At 40.2% G+C, this 17,933-nt stretch overlaps 1 long non-coding RNA gene across 1 annotated transcript; it reads left to right on the plus strand.

Moving 5' to 3' along the window:
• Positions 1-5,569: 5,569 nt before the first annotated feature.
• On the plus strand, positions 5,570-16,989 carry LOC141102429 (uncharacterized). The gene is made up of 3 exons (XR_012235103.1): positions 5,570-5,697; positions 6,298-6,410; positions 16,863-16,989. It is a non-coding gene; the product is annotated as an uncharacterized lncRNA (long non-coding RNA).
• The last annotated feature ends 944 nt before the right edge of the window (positions 16,990-17,933 follow it).

Below are 17,933 nucleotides of genomic sequence, written 5' to 3' on the forward strand. Positions count from 1 at the left end.
AATCATTTGCATTTCAATAGCATCATCCTCCGTTAATCATAGATCACCGTGTACACAATACACACATCATATCTAATTGAATACAAACATTCTGCACTTCCAATTAGAACTTGACTGATGGAAATGACACATTATCAAAACCATGGCAAAGGAACTATTTAAATGGAAGCTTCATTGTTTCTTAGATTGTCTTAAAAGTATTGTTTAAGGTTATAATAAAAAGATGGAAAAGTTTGTTAAACTGTTCAGTCATTCTTAAAAGTTTTGTGAATTAGAAAACAATGCCTAGCTCATGAGGGAATGATACATAGAAGCAAGAATTTTCCCTGTACATTTTACATAGTAAGGTTGAATAAAGACACCAGTCCCTATCCCTGTACATTGTGTCTCATTAAGATGCTTATCTATTATATTATTATTTAAGGTACCCATATAGCACTGTCAATTTACACAGCACTCCAAACATACATTGCACACTCACATCAGTCCCTACCCTCAAGGAGCTCACAATCCAAGGTCCCCAACTCACATTCATATACTAGGACCAATTTTGGACAGAAGCCAATTAACCTACCAGCATGTCTTTGGAGTGTGGGAGGAAACCGGACTACCCGGAGGAAACCCACGCAGGCACAGGGAGAACATGCAAACTCCAGGCAGGTAGTGTCGTGGTTGGGATTCGAACCAGCGACCCTTTTGATGGCTAGGTGAGAGTACTACCCACTACGCCACCGTGCCACCAATTTTAGTGATCTTGTATGACAAGGCCTTAAAATCCTGTATGCAAGTCAAGAAGAAGCAGTTAGATCAGGACATGGAACAACTGACTGGTGGAAGGAGTGCTGCAAGGATGTACAGTGCCTTGAAAAAGTATTCATACCCCTTGAAATTTTCCATATTTTGTCATGTTACAACTAAAATCTAAACTAAAATCTAAACAACTAAAATGTTTGTTAACCTAAAAGAAAAAAAATGAATCCTCTTCCCTTAAAGCATGTTATACAGCACAGTACTTGTGCTTTGTAATTTGGCCCCTTCTATCACCTAAAAACCTGGTTGCTTCTGCCTGGCTATACCCTCCACTCTATAAACTAACTATGGTATATCATGGCCGCTGAGCCCTGACACCGAGGTCAGTTTACATGCCTTCATCATCCGCAGCCCTGCTCTCTGCTCTCATGTGTCCTACTTCCCCTCCCTGACTGTCAGCTCTGTCCACTCCACGATCCTCCCCTCCTGCTGCTCTCATATCTGTACTATGATCATCCCATTCCCTCTGTTATATAAAACTATGTGCCCCTGTGCCTGTGCTGTATAAAAAAGATGCAGATTATACTGTATATCAGAGCATCTCCCAGTGCTCACGTGACTCCTCGGCTCTCTCTCCTCCCCGAGGAGCCGCTCTGATATACGGTATAATGGGCATTTATACAGCACAGGCCCAGGGGCACATAGCTTTATATAACAGAGGGGATAGGGTGATCACAGTACAGTGGGTTAACAACCATCATGTTACATACACTGGTTTTCAGTGAAAAAGGGGTTTGGACAGCACAGAAAAGTCCAAGATTAGATCAGGCATTTGATTTGACAGAGTTGAGACACCACAGAGAACCCTCCAGTTGACAACATCTGAACACAACTGCAGTAGTGGGACACATGCTGTTTATCATACAGTGGCATTCAGGCAAAGTAGGCCAATCAGCAGCTCTGACTATACACATCCTGCACATCGTATAAACACAAAACAAATATACAAACAGTAATATATTGCAGCTTACCATTTCTTAGATGTGGTGGCCGCATTAAAGCAGTAGTAAACCCAAAACCAAAAATGAAATATATTGCAGCTTACCAATCATTAGATGTGGTGGCTGCTTTAGTTTTCTTTTTAGTATAATCAGTAAACCTATGTGCTGCTATTTTTACACAAAAGACAATAAATTATCTGCGTAAATGTCTGCCTGCACCTTATAACACTCTCATATGTGCATAAGCGACTTAAATAAAAATGTAAATGGGTGTAGCGGTATACATTAAATAACATCTCATCAGTGCTACAATAATTATAAATGGAAGCTAATATATCATGTAAACAAAAAGTCCCAAGTGCATCAGTCTTAATACCTCTTCCTTTATTTCACCCAATGTGCTCATAAACTCTTGCAAATGTGTTTACTCTTCCACACCTCCACCTTCAGTGCTCCACCAACACCATTTGTGCTCTCACCTGGTATATATGACACACATAAAATGCAAGGTCAAAAACAACATAAGTCCCTTTTAAATAGAATCATCTATCCCCAGTGGATTATGTTACTTGTACTCCTCTCCTCCGAATCACAGCATCAAGAGAAAAAGAAACACTCCATAGTGCTTCACATCACCTTGAATATTACACTAAAAATCATGAAAAAATGAATGAAAAAGTTTAAATCGAAATCTATGTTTAATCCATTTAGGGTGAAGGTTTTCAACTCATATATCATCAGGATTCTTTTTTATGAGCGCTCTGATATTATTACTTCCTCTTCAATTTTTCCTATACCTTTCTATACCCAAATAATGGAGACCACTCAGATCTTTATTATAAACCAATGAAAAATGTTTAGCTATATCATGTTTTTTAAAAAATGATGCAAATAATATATACATGCTCTTTTATATGCCACTGCAGGGTCCTATTTGTCTATCCCATATAGTGTAGTCCGCAAGAGCGTTGAAGCGTTGAAGAGCTGAAATACTTATCCTTCTTTAGTATGGGCCAGTGCCTTCTGATAATTACATTTTTTTATACTGAACACTATAGCTCAATATTATAGCTGTCTGAAAATCTTTCCCACTACAATCTCTATTTTAATCTTTAATAAGATCTTCCATATTAATTTCCTGTACCTTACCAATTTCCATCAATTCACAAATTCTGCATTATATCCCTTGTCAATAAATATACAGACCAATCTTTCAGTTTAATGATCAAAATCCTCTTCCTTGGTACAATTCTTAATTTGCATAAATTGCCCCCCTTAAGACATTGATCAACCATGGCCTATAATGACAGCTATCATATTGTAGGCATTACTGTTTGCTTTGGAATAATGTCCTTGTTAAGACCTTGCTTAATAACTTCCAGGTCCAAAAAATGTATTTTTTTTCTGCTGATCTCCCGCATTCATTTTATATTCCTCTCATTCCTATTCATCTATAAACGCCTGTAAACTGTTGTGGTCCCCTTCCCATAAAACAATCAAGTCATCAATAAATATCCTCTATAATTTGTGCTGTGGAGGTCTATCTTTCAAGATGAATCCCCCTCCCAACTTTGCCATATATAAATTAGCAATGATGGGCACAAATTTGGCTCCCATAGCAACTCTGTTACTTTGATTGTAAAATTTACTTTCATACCAGATATAATTATGACACAATAAAAATTCCAAGAATTTCAAACTAAACCTCTTTTGCTTCCTATCCAACCTTTCATCTTTATCCAGGTCCATCGCACTGCCTGAATCTCCCTCTAATGATCAATATTTGTTTATAATGATGCTACATTAGCTGTAGAAAATATTGTATTTTCTTTATATTGTTGTGCAAACGTTTTTGGTGTGTGAAGAAATGCTGCAAGAAAGCTTTTAAAAAATATACATTTTAATTGTTTATTTTTATCAATTTACAAAATGCAAAGTGAGTGAACAGAAGAATTGAAATCAAATCAATATTTGGTATTTTGGCTTCAAACCAGCATCAAGTCTTACACTTGCACAAAATTCAGGAATTTGGAGGATTAGAGGTGTAAGATTAACCAATTATACCAAGCAGGTAGCAATGTCTATCAATTTCATGTGTAGGTTGAAACATGGTCATTAACTGAAACAGAAACAGCTTTGTAAGAGGCTTAAAACTGGGTGAAATAAAATTAATAAATTACAGCGCTCGCAGTAGTACAAATAATGTATCAATAAATACAGTGAAACCAATTCATAAGTATATGAATGTCCATATATTGGTGAATGATGTGCTCCAATTTATAAAGTGTGATCTTGCTCCAAAACTCGAAATGCGCCACACTCCCTCCTGTGTCCCCATTCACCGGATGGAATGGACCCCCAGCTTTTCAGTCTAGGGGTCGTTCAGGCTTAGAGTGTTGGCCAGGGATGGCAAATTCACATCAGGATACCAGGAAGATCTCCAATGCTCAGGACAATTAAGCATGGATCATAGTGCCCAAAACGACATAAATGAAGGGGACTATAGTGAAGTACTGCTTGGTAAAGGTATTTATTGGGCAGATAAAAAAGGTACTTACAAAATGTAGGTTAAAACAAGCTGTATCCCAATCAAAATATATATATCCCTAATACTCTCTTTTTCTTTTGGACCTCCCTACCTGCTCTGGGTTCCCTTCTCTTTCTGATGACCTGTCCGTTCTGGGTCTTCCCTTATTTGGGCATCTCCCATTCCCTAAAAAGGTCTCAGAGTTTCCATTTCAGCATAATCACCCTGCAAGGGTCCAAATCTATTCCTTGTAGGTAGAGGCTCATATTGTTTGGAAGCTCTGTATCTAGGTCTTTGAGGTTCTGGTCTGTATTGGCTATGCCAATCATAGCCATAATCCACTTGACCTATACCTTACCCATTATAGGGCCTCCTCGGTTCAAACCTCATCTCATTTTCCACCCTTCCCTTAGCCCTAACTCCAAAAGTTCTCTTGGCATCGCCCGAGTCCTATACATATCAGATTCCTTAGGTGTTACCTGCATTGCATTTATAGCCTTCTCTAGTGGTATTTACTGAAATAGGCTCATTACTTGTTAATTTACTTTGCTATTTAAATACCTGTTGGTTTTAATGGTCATTCATATACCTCTGGGATCTATGTTTGTTTTATTATTTTATTCTCTTGATCCTGACTTTCCATACTTTTATTTATCTCGTTAGACTAATTAGTAAATTCTGCTAAATCCTTGAAGGGTTCCATTTTTTTTTAAACTCTAGTATTTGTATTTGCTCCTTTTGTTTTCTTTTTTATAAAGAATTGTAAAACTTCCCTTCCTTTGTTACCGAAGAAAGAGTACCAGCCCTTTGAGGGATTCCTCATCCACCAAACCATCAAATAGGTGTGAGAGAATAATGAAAAAATGTGTAACCAATAAACCTATGTGCTGATATTTTTACACAAAACCCAATAAATTATCTGCGTAAACAGCTGCCCACACCTTATAACACTCACATATGTGCATGAAGACTTAAATAAAAATGTAAATTGGTACCACAATGAATATAAATGAAAACCAATATATCATAAACAGTGGATTATGCCACGGTCGAGTATTCAGCATCTATATTGGTCTTCAGTAATATGAGGGTCGAAGGAGAGCATTTGTAAAAGATCTAATAGTAAATGGCGATGCTTATAAAGAGAATGGACAAGTGTAAAATGGAGCTGGCTTCAAGAAAATGGCACTGGATGCAGAGCCTATAAAAAATGTAGGATGCCATCCAATCACATTCCCCCTGGGGAAGTCACGTGTCCTGGTAATGAAACACATAGGGGACAGGGCTCATTGGATGACGTCATCATGCACAGCAAAACCAGGAAGTGCCATATCTTTATAGCCAGCCGGAGCTGAATACCGGCAATTTCTTTAATATTGTTGCTTTTACATGTGGGTGCACTGCATGCACTGGAAAAATGTGAGTAGTATTTTATGAGTGGTATGAATAAAAGTTTTATTAAAAGGTGGAGGGTTTGGTTTTCTTGTGATTCTGTGAGTCAGAGGAAAGGAGTACAATTTGCATAATCCATGGTGAAAGAGGATTACATTTAAAGGAAACATACTATTTTGACCTTGCATTTTATGTGGGTTATATACAGTATATCAGGTGAGAGCTCAACCAGTGTTGGTAGAGGAGTGGAAGAGTGAACACATTTGCAAGATGTTATGGATACATTGAGTAGTATAAAGGAAGAAGCATAAAGACTAGTGCACTTGGGACATTTTTTTCCATGATATATTAGTGTTCATTTAGAATTATTGTGGCACTGATAAGATGTTATTTAATATATGGCGCTATGCCAATTTACATTTTATTTAAATATTTATTTATTTATTATTTTTATTTATTTTATTTTATTTTTATTATTTAATCTCACTGTTTTCACCTGGTGATCTGGCCAGTAACACACCTTCTGTATTAGAGTACTCCCACTCTGGATGAATAAGCACAGGGGGCTATATTTTCAACTTACCAAAACAGATATAACAAAATGTGTTTCAACTGTGTATTTCACAGACCAAAGGGGAAAAAAAAAAAAAAAAGAAGAAGTTTTTTGTCAGGACGTATATACCCTGTAACAGAGGATGTGTCTGGATTTGGGTACAGATGGAGCCATAGGCTTCTGGCAGGTAAGCATAACACATTTTTTTTTTTTTTTTAAATAACAAAAGTTGCCGCACTAAGCATTCAAAATAATGTAAAAGAATAAACATTTCCATAAAGTGAAACAGTTCATGCTGTTCTCCATGATAAAAAAGAAAAAGGTGGTTGCAAATAAAATCTCCTGATAAGTGTCCAATTTAGGTAAACAGATAAACGTAAGTGCCGATCACCCGGGGGCACCTCCACCATAAATCACATGGAATGTCTCCTAAGGCCCCTTTCACACAATCGGACCGTTCAGGTCCGCCTGTCAGTTTTGACGGCGGACCTGAACAGGCGCTCCATGTTAGCCTATGGAGCGACGGATGTCAGCGGAGACATGTCCACTGACATCCGACCCGTCCGATCCGCTAAAAGCAGACGGATGGCCCTACGTCCAGGTCCGTCGCTGGTGGATCGGATCGGGTGAGATCTGATGAAAACGGACATGCTGTCCGTTTTCATCCGATCCCTCCATAGGCGGCAGCGGCGCCTGACAAGCCCCTTCCCGCTCAGTGAGCAGAGAGGGACCTGTCATCCACCGGCTCAGCAGAGACTGATCTCCCGATGAGCCGGCAGACCGAGGCGGACTCCATGGAAGCAGAGTCCGCCTCGTGTGAAAGGGGCCTTACCGGAAACCTAGTCTCCAAATTATAAGAGTCTAGACAAACGTAGTGTGTAAGCACTGCTGATCTGATCAGCTCCCTCTGTTATGCTGAAGGGGATAGTGTCATGGCTAATGGTAAGCCCAAAGCCCAAAGGAAAGAGATAAAAACGCCCACAGTTTGGCGTGCGTGGTAACATCACAGACATGGACTCCGCCATAACTGTAGTTTAGACCAAACTTTTCTTTGCAGAACTTATCCTGGCTTAAATAAAGCCTTTTTTTGTAATGCTACTACTGTGATGGTGAGTGGTTGAGTCAAGTTAAGTTCAGATCAACACTGGGAGTGGAAGAAGGACCCAACATCTCAGCAGCTACATAGGAGTCAGTGCTTCATATGATGGCATTGTCCTGGATCTTCTAGCCCTCTTTCCAGAGTGAAGACCGCATCGGGAAGTATAAGCCGAGCCAGTAAAATGGACCCACTGCTGGGTCCCTCTTGCTAGCTTTTGCCCCCCCCCCCCCAGGTCTTATTATGAATTTTAACTTTGGAAAAGTGCATAGCCTTTTATTTATTAGCACAGGCAGTCCCTGGGTTATAAACAAGGTTCTGTATGTTTGTTTTTAAGTTGAATTTGTATGTAAGTTGGAACAGGTACAGTTTTTAAGTGTAACTCCATGTTTTTAGGATAGCATAGTGAATGGTTAAAGTGATTGTAAATGATCACCTTGTAAAACAATCCATTCAGTTAAAAATAGAAATGAAAGGAAAAACATTTGTGTATAGATAAAAAAAAAAAACATTATAAATATCTTTTTCCCCCCCTTTTTTTTATAAGTGATCACATTCCCTCTGTTCTCAGCTGCATGAGAGCTGGGGGGAGGATCATTGGAGGAGAGCAGGTTTAGTTCCCAGCATAGCTAGAGAACTGACCACGGTGTGCTCTCCTGCTTAGTGTGGTCAGTTTTTAATAGTAAAGCAGAGGGACTGGCAGGATCACCAGGGATTTCACAAAAAGGAAGCAATACCAAGAGAACAAGATACTTTTTCATACAAGTACATGGTACAGAAGGCACATGTCAGGACTATGAAATGTTGGGGTAACAAACACTTTAACACCCCTGTAACATTTGTTTTGCTGTCTGTGCCCCTGTTCAGATGTTTCAGTTCACCTCACTTTCTGTCCCTGTGACAACTGGATTTTGAAAATGTTGGGTTGTCCTGGAAACAAGGATTAGTGATAAAGCTTCAGTGGAGACACCTTTCTCCCATGATAACTCTTACAGGAGTGAATTTCCCTTCCTAGGGGTAGATTTCCTCTAGCTTCCTGTTGTCTCCCATAGTTTGTAAGTAGGAGTCGTATGTACTGTAAGTTGGATGTATGTTGCTCAGGGACTGCCTGTAATTGCCACATTTGATATACTGATATTCAAGAATGTCTACAGGTTTAGTATTAAACCAGTTAGTGCTTTCTCATGCTGCTAAAAGTGGCTGTTCAATGACAATAGGGTTGAGCTATTTAACCCACTGGGCAGCCAATGTTTCTGTGTTGTGAGCACTTTCACTGCATGCTCCCAGCAGAAAAACCAAGCTGTGGTCTGGGTTAAAAATCAATATCCAATTGCCAAATACAGAAATTTTTGCCCTTCACATAAGATCTACAGTAGCCGCAAGCAGATGTCAGGTATATGAACAGATTCGTAATGTAAATATTGCTGTAAAATATGATGGGACAGACATTTTCAGCCGTAGTCCTGTGAATATGAGCATGTGTATTCCCTGTAACAGTGTTGTATGTGCACAATATGGCGGTCCTTTAACGTTTTGACCCTATACAATTCTTTTACATTTCTATTATACAGTTTTTACCTTATAGATATCAAGTTTGCATCAACCCCTGAGAAAGTGAACAGGTGTTCACGAAACGCGTTGGTTCACTAGGATGCATTCTTGTACTTATTTTGGACCTTTATCATGGGAAAATCGTATTTTACTACAATATTATGTGTACAAGATTACGAATCTGTTCATATACCTGACATCTGTTTGTGGCTACTGTAGATCTGATGTGAACCAATAAATCTGTTGTTTTTTATTTCATCAATACCAGTGTCACACCTTAGAGTCCCAAGGGCAAAAATGTCTGTATTTGTATGTTCAATAGGGATGGAGGTGTGCCACGGGGTACACCAGGTCACATTTTATTGTTTAAAATATCCAATTGCCAATCCTTCCGGCCCCCTGGGCATTCAAAACTTTATAAAGGGACGCTAGGGTGGGCAGTAATGAGTTAAGGTGTAGAAAATGTTCACATTCTAGGTAAATTATAGCAAATAAAGTGGACCTGTATTCAGTTTGAATAACAGTCATGTTAGAGGGAAATTGTGATAATAATGTTGGCATTTAATTGGTTGAACACAACTTCATCTTATTTACTAAGTTAAATGAACATTCACTTAACCAAGTTAATAGTCTCTATTCCTTTAGTAAATCAACCCCATTATATGATTTCATGTGTATCTACTCTTATCCTTTCACAGATCAATACCATACTATATATCACATTATACAGAGCTTCCTCGGGTTAGCCTAAACCCTTAGTGAATTATTACCCTATGTAAGTACATAAAGAGATGATAAGGCACTGTTATCTAGATAAATTACTCAAGGCCCACAAAAAGGTCTAATTAGTAAGAAGTTATTACTAAAATCTTATAGCAGTAAAGTATAAATTACAAGGCTGGGAATTAATATCCAAGTGTGATAATAGGTGAGATCGCAGCAAGTAAATCTAGCATTGCTTTAAACAGTCTTACAAAATAATACAAGATATTTTGAATAGGCAGAAAAGGAATAAGAAGAACGTTAATGAAGTACTTTCAATTAAATTAGATATTATGAAGTATTATTTCACTGAAATAATATTGTAGCAGAGGAATGAATTAAGTAGTTTTAATTTCCGTCTTTTCTGCACACAGGACGCTCATTAATAATAACAGCTTATAATGAAAACTCTGTGTATCTAAGATAGTACCCCACCCGTCTTCACTGGATCATAGCTGCAAGGAAACATCAAATCTGTTAGAGCCCAACTCTAACCAAAACATCATCCAAAACTTTTCTTCTTTGGGAAGTGTAAATACTTCTGTCAAGCTTTTGATGATGTCCATGACCCTAGGAGATTTCACTTCATACCTTTGACTTGTAGATGTCACTATTTACAAATGTTACATGTATAATACTTTCTATACACTGTTCAAGTTTTTTTCTAGGTTCCTATTCACTTTACGAGAGACACAGATACCTGAAGTTACATGATTAAATGAACTGATACCTGAAAAAAGCACCCTATAACTACACTGCCTTCCAGACTATAGTTACAAGTAAAACAGGCGCAGTGCAACAGTACCTCTATAGAGTATACCTTGATAGTCCAGGGGGGTCAGAAACTATATATGATGATTATATATATATATATATATATATATATATATATAGAGACTGGTCTGTCAGGGCTGCCACCGATGGGACCAGAAGCAAGGTCCAAACAGGCTGAGAAAAAACAAGGAAAATGGGGCGCCTCTGAGTATGTATCAATAAACATTTATTATAAAAGATAATATCCACTCACATGGAAGATAGCATATCTGCATTCAGGCATGTCTCTGGATGAGAGGAGAGGGACTGCAAGCTTCAGCATGTCCACAAACGGCTGGCGAATCCACATAGGATGATGTGGGGTGGTGGGGCACAGCGGTTCTTCTCCTTGGCACACAGAACTGAGATGTGATGGTATGTAGAAGCATCCAGACATGTGTGGGTTCCAGTGGAGGGGGAAGGAGGACGCCGGGTCCTGTCACAAAAAGTGCCGTGATGTTGTCAGTCTCCTCTGGTAGCACGGCCGTGGAGAGGGAACCAGAGAGAGGCTTGGCACACACAGCAAAGCGTGGCGTGGAGCCGTAACGTCACCAATGTGCTATTTGCTGTGCCCCACCACCCCACATCATCCTATGTGGATTCGCCAGCCATTTGTGGACATGCTGAAGCTTGCAGTCCCTCTCCTCTCATCCAGAGACATGCCTGAATGCAGATATGCTATCTTCCATGTGAGTGGATATTATTTTTTATAATAAATGTTTATTGATACATACTCAGAGGCCCCCATTTTCCTTGTTTTTTCCAGACTATAGTGCACAATAATATTGGTGATGAAGATGTCTCAGCAACCTGCACCATTTCTTCCATACCCTGGTAATCCTGCAGATCCTTTTACTGCTTGGATTTTTATGTTTGGGAATAACATATGTAGCACCCTCCTAGATAAGTGCTAGTGAGTGTATATAGTTTTTGGGTTTCTCTGCTTAACAGGGAGACAGCTAGGCAGATTTATGTGCTGTCTGCTTAACAGAGAGCTGTGATTGTTTGATAGAGTCTGCTCGGTGTGCTCTGGTGCTGCTCAGGCTGTCTTGAGAGTTTCACACTGGTCCAATAGTATTGAGACATAGTGTGTGTGTGTGTGTGTGTGTGTGTGTGTGTGTGTGTGTGTGTGTATCCATCTTGTATTGATTTGTATTGTAAGTGTACTGTCTGCCCTCATGTTGTAAAGCGCTGCGCAAACTGTTGACACTATATAAATCCTGTATAGTAATAATAATAATAATATTGGACAGTGGGTGGAAACCTGGCAGATGAGAGCATGGATGTTCATACAGCCCTGGCCAATTAGAAGGGGATGTGCCCCAAGGAATGCTGGGTACCTGTATTTAAATCTGAAGAGCACATGGGCTCATTGTCCAGTCTTCCTCTGAGAGAGGTCCAGGTGCGGAGGAGGCTGCTGCCTCTCCCCAGCATAGCCTGCCATGTGGCCTCAGCTGGTCAACCTGACGGCCTGAAACACTGAAGCTGCAACCCATGGTTCTTTTACAAGCTGACTGAGGGAGGATGTCCATGGATCCTGTCTGGTATCACGGAGGAAGGCGACCTGCGGCCAGGGCCTTGTGAGTACAGACCCCCTAAAGGGATCCCTGAGACAGTGTGTTGCTGAAATCCCCCTCTTGGTCTTAGAAGTCAGCATGCTGGGTGTGTGAGCTAAAGGGGACACTGGTTAGTGTCTTGAAGAAGCGAAGTCTAGTAAATTCCTTCTGCTTCAAAGGGACTTGCTTCATTCTATACAGCCTCCTGCATAGTACTACACAGCTACATACTGTCTGCTGCACAGTTCAATTGAGAAGTTGTCCTTGCTTGTGAATACCTTATTTGGAGTATCCTACTAATTCCCTTCTCCTATCCAAGTTCACAAAATAAAACATAAAAACAAATCCCCTAGACTGGTTATTGGAGACAACAAGTGGAAGAGTGTGTGCACCTGAGTGTGTGAAATACCATGTATCTGGCTGTTGATTAATCAGTGGGAGACCTGGGCGCAATAATCATGCGGTTCCTTCGGGGGTAAGCGCTACACATACTTGCTGCTAATCAGAAGGACATAAAGCATGCTTTACTTATTCACTGCCTGGGATCAAGACAGCGTATTTTTAAAACTCTACCATCAACAGATGACAATTAAACAGTAACACTACTTTTGATCTACATTTATCACCTCTAGGAGATCAATGTACATTGCAGGGATTTTAACAAGCTTTGTAGCAGATTTCTACCTTTTGTTGCTCTGAAGAAATAGCTGTTTGTTTTACCATATATTATGCAGGCTGAGCCAATCACAAAAGCAGGAAATTACATTTCTTGGGGTGGTCTTCCGGGTTACAAGATTGCATTGAGTTTTACAGAAAATTACAGCGGCTGTAGATTGAAAAGGAAAGGTCATTTATAATAAAACTAAATTACGTGGCTTGTGTAGCAATTGCATATGTTATTTTATTTATTTTTTTGCCACAACGGTTGTCTGTACTTGTAGTTTTCTCATTCACAGAAAACTGAATGAATGATGCAACAGTGTGGGCAGAGCCCCGCAGGGCCATGCTGTTTTCAAAGCATCCAGACAATTGAGATAAGTTCACCGCTCCAAGATAATCACCTCTCCTAGTATCAGCTGTCTCCACAACTAAATGGGTGCCGGCTCTGTTTGCAACAGAAACATGGAAACAAAAACTCTGGATAGCCGTGCTCCAAATATTCACCTTTTATTGTATAAAAACAAAATCCAAAAGCATCCATGGAGAAGTACAGTCCAACGCACACAGCTAACGCGTTTCACACCGGTTATGGTGCTTACTCATAGCTAAAAAATGTAGCTATGAGTAAGCACTATAACAGGTGTGAAACGCGTTAGCTGTGTGTGTTAGACTGTACCTATCCTTGGATGCTTTTGGATTTTGTTTTTACACAATAAAAGGTGAATATTTGGAGTGTGGCTATCCAGCGTTTTTGTTTCCATGCTGTTTTCAAGTTGTGACAGATGGTGTGGGAAGAGAATCCCCTGCCCACTGTCATGGGAGGGAGGGGGGAGAAGGGGTGCATGCTGAACATGTTACACCCCCAAATACAGCTGTAACATTTAACACGATCAGAAAGGTGAACTTAGCCTTTAAGGATTTTAACAAAAAAGCTCCAGCTGTTCTCCAGTAGATGAGGGTTGCATTTTTGTGCATAATTGTGCAGCTAAATTCTTCAGGACGTGTTTCAAGGTCCCTTTTTGCCAAATAGCTAATTTTTCTAGAATGAAGCGTGGCCCTCAAGCCCCGTAGAGAATATCTTACTCAGTTCATTCCACTGTTTCGATTGAGTTTGACATGTCTGTCACACTAAACCTTCCATACAGACCTTTCTATTATTACATTGTTATTTTGAAAAGACGGTATAAAGGAAAAGTAATGAATGGGTTTAGCCAAAATTAATTCTTCATGATCCACATAACTGGGGGCGGGGTGGGGCGTTTGTTCATCGTCTACACAGTTTGTAATAAAGGGAGTCCCTCTTTTCCATCTCAAAAAGTTGGAAGAAATGTTTTAGCAAACTTTTTTCAGCCAGCCTGCTGTTTACGTTACAATGTCATCCTCTGGTTACTGAACAGGAGGATGCCCCCATTATCCCTATTTAAACAATGTCAGTATTGTATTAAAGTGGAACTCAACTGTATCTGAGCATCACAAATCAAAAACGCTATTTTATTCATTTCTGATAATTAAAGCAAACCCACCCTTCCATCCATTCATGTCTCCATGCTTTATTTTGTTGAGAAATCACTTTGAAAAACACCCCCCTAGCATTTCCATTTCAATCCTTTTTATTCGTTTTTCCACAAAAAAGAAGAAAATATAAAAACCATGTCCAGTAGAATAGATGCACAGTTGTACAAAGAACATAGTAAGGTTAAGCTCATTACATTTTAAGAGAAGCTTATTGGCGCAATGAAACCCCCTAGCATTTCTAACCATGGTACTTGCTGGAATCCATCAGCCCTTAGCACTTGCATGCAGGCAGGAAGGTGTGCTTAGCTAAGAAAAAAAATGCCCTTAAAGACTCCTGGGATGTATAACATAATTTTGGTCTAAGCCAGAAACCAGAAAGCAAATGAAAGTGTAAGTTCACCTTTACAGAAAATCTGTAAGGTGAACTTACACTGGGCGCCCTCCCCATCCCTCCCCCCTGGTCCCACTAACCTGGAGTCCAGCGATCCCCCACACTGACAGCTCATTGGCCGCTGTACTGTTCCAGGGATTTGAAATCCCCGCTGCTTTCTCGCCTCTTCGCCCGAGGTGAAAGGACAGGCTACGCGGGTTCTGCCCATGTGACAGCGCTGACCAATTAGAATGCTCCTAAATGTACCTCCTGACAAGGTACGTTTTAAAGATTAAGCCTTGGGAGATTTCTAAGCCCTGGACCGGTGAGGCGGCGACCCCATGTGTCAATGCGGATGAATGTTAATAAAACAAGTTACATAATATACCTTTCTATCCATTTACTAATGCTAGCAGCATAAGGATTAAAAATAGGTAATGTTAATTTAGAGAGTTTAGTTCTGCTTTTAGAAAAGCTGGGAAATGTAATGAGCCAAACATCCAAGCGGGAGATAAGATTTCTGGGGGCGTTCTGTACAGAATACTTCCAAGATGTCATATTACAAGAAAGAATCATTTAAATTTCACAATTTAAAAAAAACCACATGAAATTACTAAATGAATGGTGTAGCAGTCACACGTTTACATTTTTACTAAAGACTGTGTTTTCCTTAGAAGCATAACTTCAGCGATCAGTTTCTTTAAAGCTGAACTCCAGGGAAAAAAAATATTGTCCAAATAAAAGAGGCATTTTTATTCTTATTTGAATCTTGGTGTGCTTTGTTTATTTCTTCCAAATCTGTGCAGTAACCTAGTACAAAACGTTGCCTTTGTGTTGGAGCTTCCTGTAGTAAAGACTGGTCGCTGTTGCCCTCTCTCCTGTGTGCAGGGTGACTGGTCTTGTATCCACCCCCTCCTGTAGTTTTCTGCAGGCAGCCTGTAGTGGGTGGGGTCTGCTGGGTCCCTCCCACAGCTCTGCTCTTTGCACAGGCTATCATAGCGATGAGTTCACTGCTACGTTTGTATGGTAATAACTGGGTTGCAAAGGCATTTGGTGCACACAAAGTGGATTTATATCTCTTGTGGGTTTTAAAATAAAAAGTGCAGGTTGTTCCCCCCTTCTTTTTTCTCTCTCCCTCTTTTAACCATTTTTGTTGTTTTCCTTTGTGTTCTTTCTCTAAGATTTTCCTTGTACCCCTCTTTTGGGACCCCAGGAAGATTCACGTTCTTCTATTTTAAAGCATCAACCCTTGAGATGTGTAATTGAAGACAGAGATCCTCAGGAATGCATATTTTGGGGAATCCGTTGACATTTTTCAGTGGTTACTTATTGTTTGTCACTAGAAGCCACAGTGACATCAGGCAAATGGTTTCTATCTCAGAGGAAACTTACTCCATCTACTTCTTTGTCATGGAATGTTAACCCTAACTTTGTGTATCTGTATTCTGTTGTTTTACAGTTTAGGGTAACAAGGAAAAGCTCAATAAAACTTTATGGAATAAAACAAATGCAGGTTGTACTGCTCTACTCTACTGTTTGACTGTCCCCTGCAGATACACTGTTCCCACCAGGACCAGAACAAGGGGTGGGCAGAAGGGAAAGTTGCCCTGGGCACTGTGGTATCATGTGAGGTGTGGAGGGAGGGGGCAAGGAGATTGGGGGGGAGGGCATTAGTGTTAGAAGGGGGAATTTGGGAGGCTGCAGGGGGTAAGTATTCTCCTAGGAGAAGACATTTTGGGGAGGTGCTAAGAGTGTTGATTTAGGGGGATTTGTGTTGGAAGGGGGAGAAGATTTGTGCTAGAAGGGGGGATTTGTGGCAATTTGTGCTGGGAGGGCGGATTTGAAGTGGGGGGGGAGAAGATGTGTACTAGGAGGGGAAATATTAGAAGTAGATAATTTGTGCTAGGCAGAGTTAATTTTTGGGGGGGAGGGGGGGGAGTTGGGGATGGGGGATTTCAACAGGGGGCGGTTTTGTACTGGGAGCAGGGGGAATTTATGCTTAGGGGTAAACATGCAGATTAGCGCTCAGTGTTTTTTTGTGGGAGATTTTTGCTGACACATAATGCTCAAACATCTTGGGGGGGGGGGGGAGGCGCAGCTTGTCATGTTCGCACTGGACTCTAGATGACCATGTCCCAGCACTGGTTCCCACCTGGTGATCTTCTAGGTTGAATGACAGCCAACATCATTCAACTCACTTTGAGTGAGCCAAGGCTGTCAAGGACACACCCTCTGTGGGCACAGTCACGCCAGGAGAACTGCAGAGAATGCTGCTGATATTAAGTGCGTTCATTAAGTGTGTTCCATTCTTTGTAGGTTTCAGGACTGCTCTGATGCGGAAGAAGGAGGACCCCAGGACGTCATATGACCGACCCTAAGAGAGCTGGGATAAAAGGAATACTGTATATATATATATATATATACAAAAAAAAATCTAAGGATCTAAAAATGAGCCTAGACAAAAGATTGTATGGCTATGGCCTCTAGCTACTAAAATTATTTTAAATGTTATACTTTATTAAGAATAAAAGTTTTTGCCTTTAGTTATGCTTTAAAGTATAGCAAAAATATTACCCCTATTGCTGCAAGATCAGTGTTTCCCCTCCTTTTTTAAATTTTTTTTATACACGTTAAAATTAACATTATTGACATTAAAATTTGCTAAAGACTCCCAAAATGATATATATTTTAAACGGAGGTCCTTTAGATTAAAAAAATAGGAGTTCTAATTATTTATATTGCATGATATTTGTGCAAATACAGTATCTCACAAAAGTAAGTACACCCCTCACATTTTTGTAAAGATTTTATTATATCTTTTCATGTGACAACACTGAAGAAAACACTTTGCTACAATGTAAAGTAGTGAGTGTACAGCTTGTATAACAGTGTAAATTTGCTGTCCCCTCAAAATAACTCAACACACAACCATTGATGTCTAAACCGCTGGCAACAAAAGTGAGTACACCCCTAAGTGAAAATGTCCAAATTAGGCCCAAAGTGTCAATATTTTGTGTGGCCACCATTATTTTCCAGCACTGCCTTAACCCTCTTGGGCATAGAGTTCACCAGAGCTTCACAGGTTGCCACTGGAGTCATCTTCCACTCCTCCATGACGACATCACGGAGCTGGTGGATGTTAGAGACCTTGCGCTCCTCCACCTTCCGTTTGAGGATGCCCCACAGATGCTCAATAGGGTTTAGGTTTGGAGACATGCTTGACCAGTCCATCACCTTTACCCTCGGCTTCTTTAGCGAGGCAGTGGTCATCTTGGAGGTGTGTTTGGGGTTGTTATCATGTTGGAATACTGCCCTGCGGCCCAGTCTCTGAAGGGAGGGGATCATGCTCTGCTAATGAACTGTAGCTCCCCAGTGTCGGCAGCACTC

Source organism: Aquarana catesbeiana, linkage group LG07, assembly GCF_042186555.1.
Source record: "Aquarana catesbeiana isolate 2022-GZ linkage group LG07, ASM4218655v1, whole genome shotgun sequence".
Lineage (NCBI taxonomy): Eukaryota > Metazoa > Chordata > Amphibia > Anura > Ranidae > Aquarana > Aquarana catesbeiana.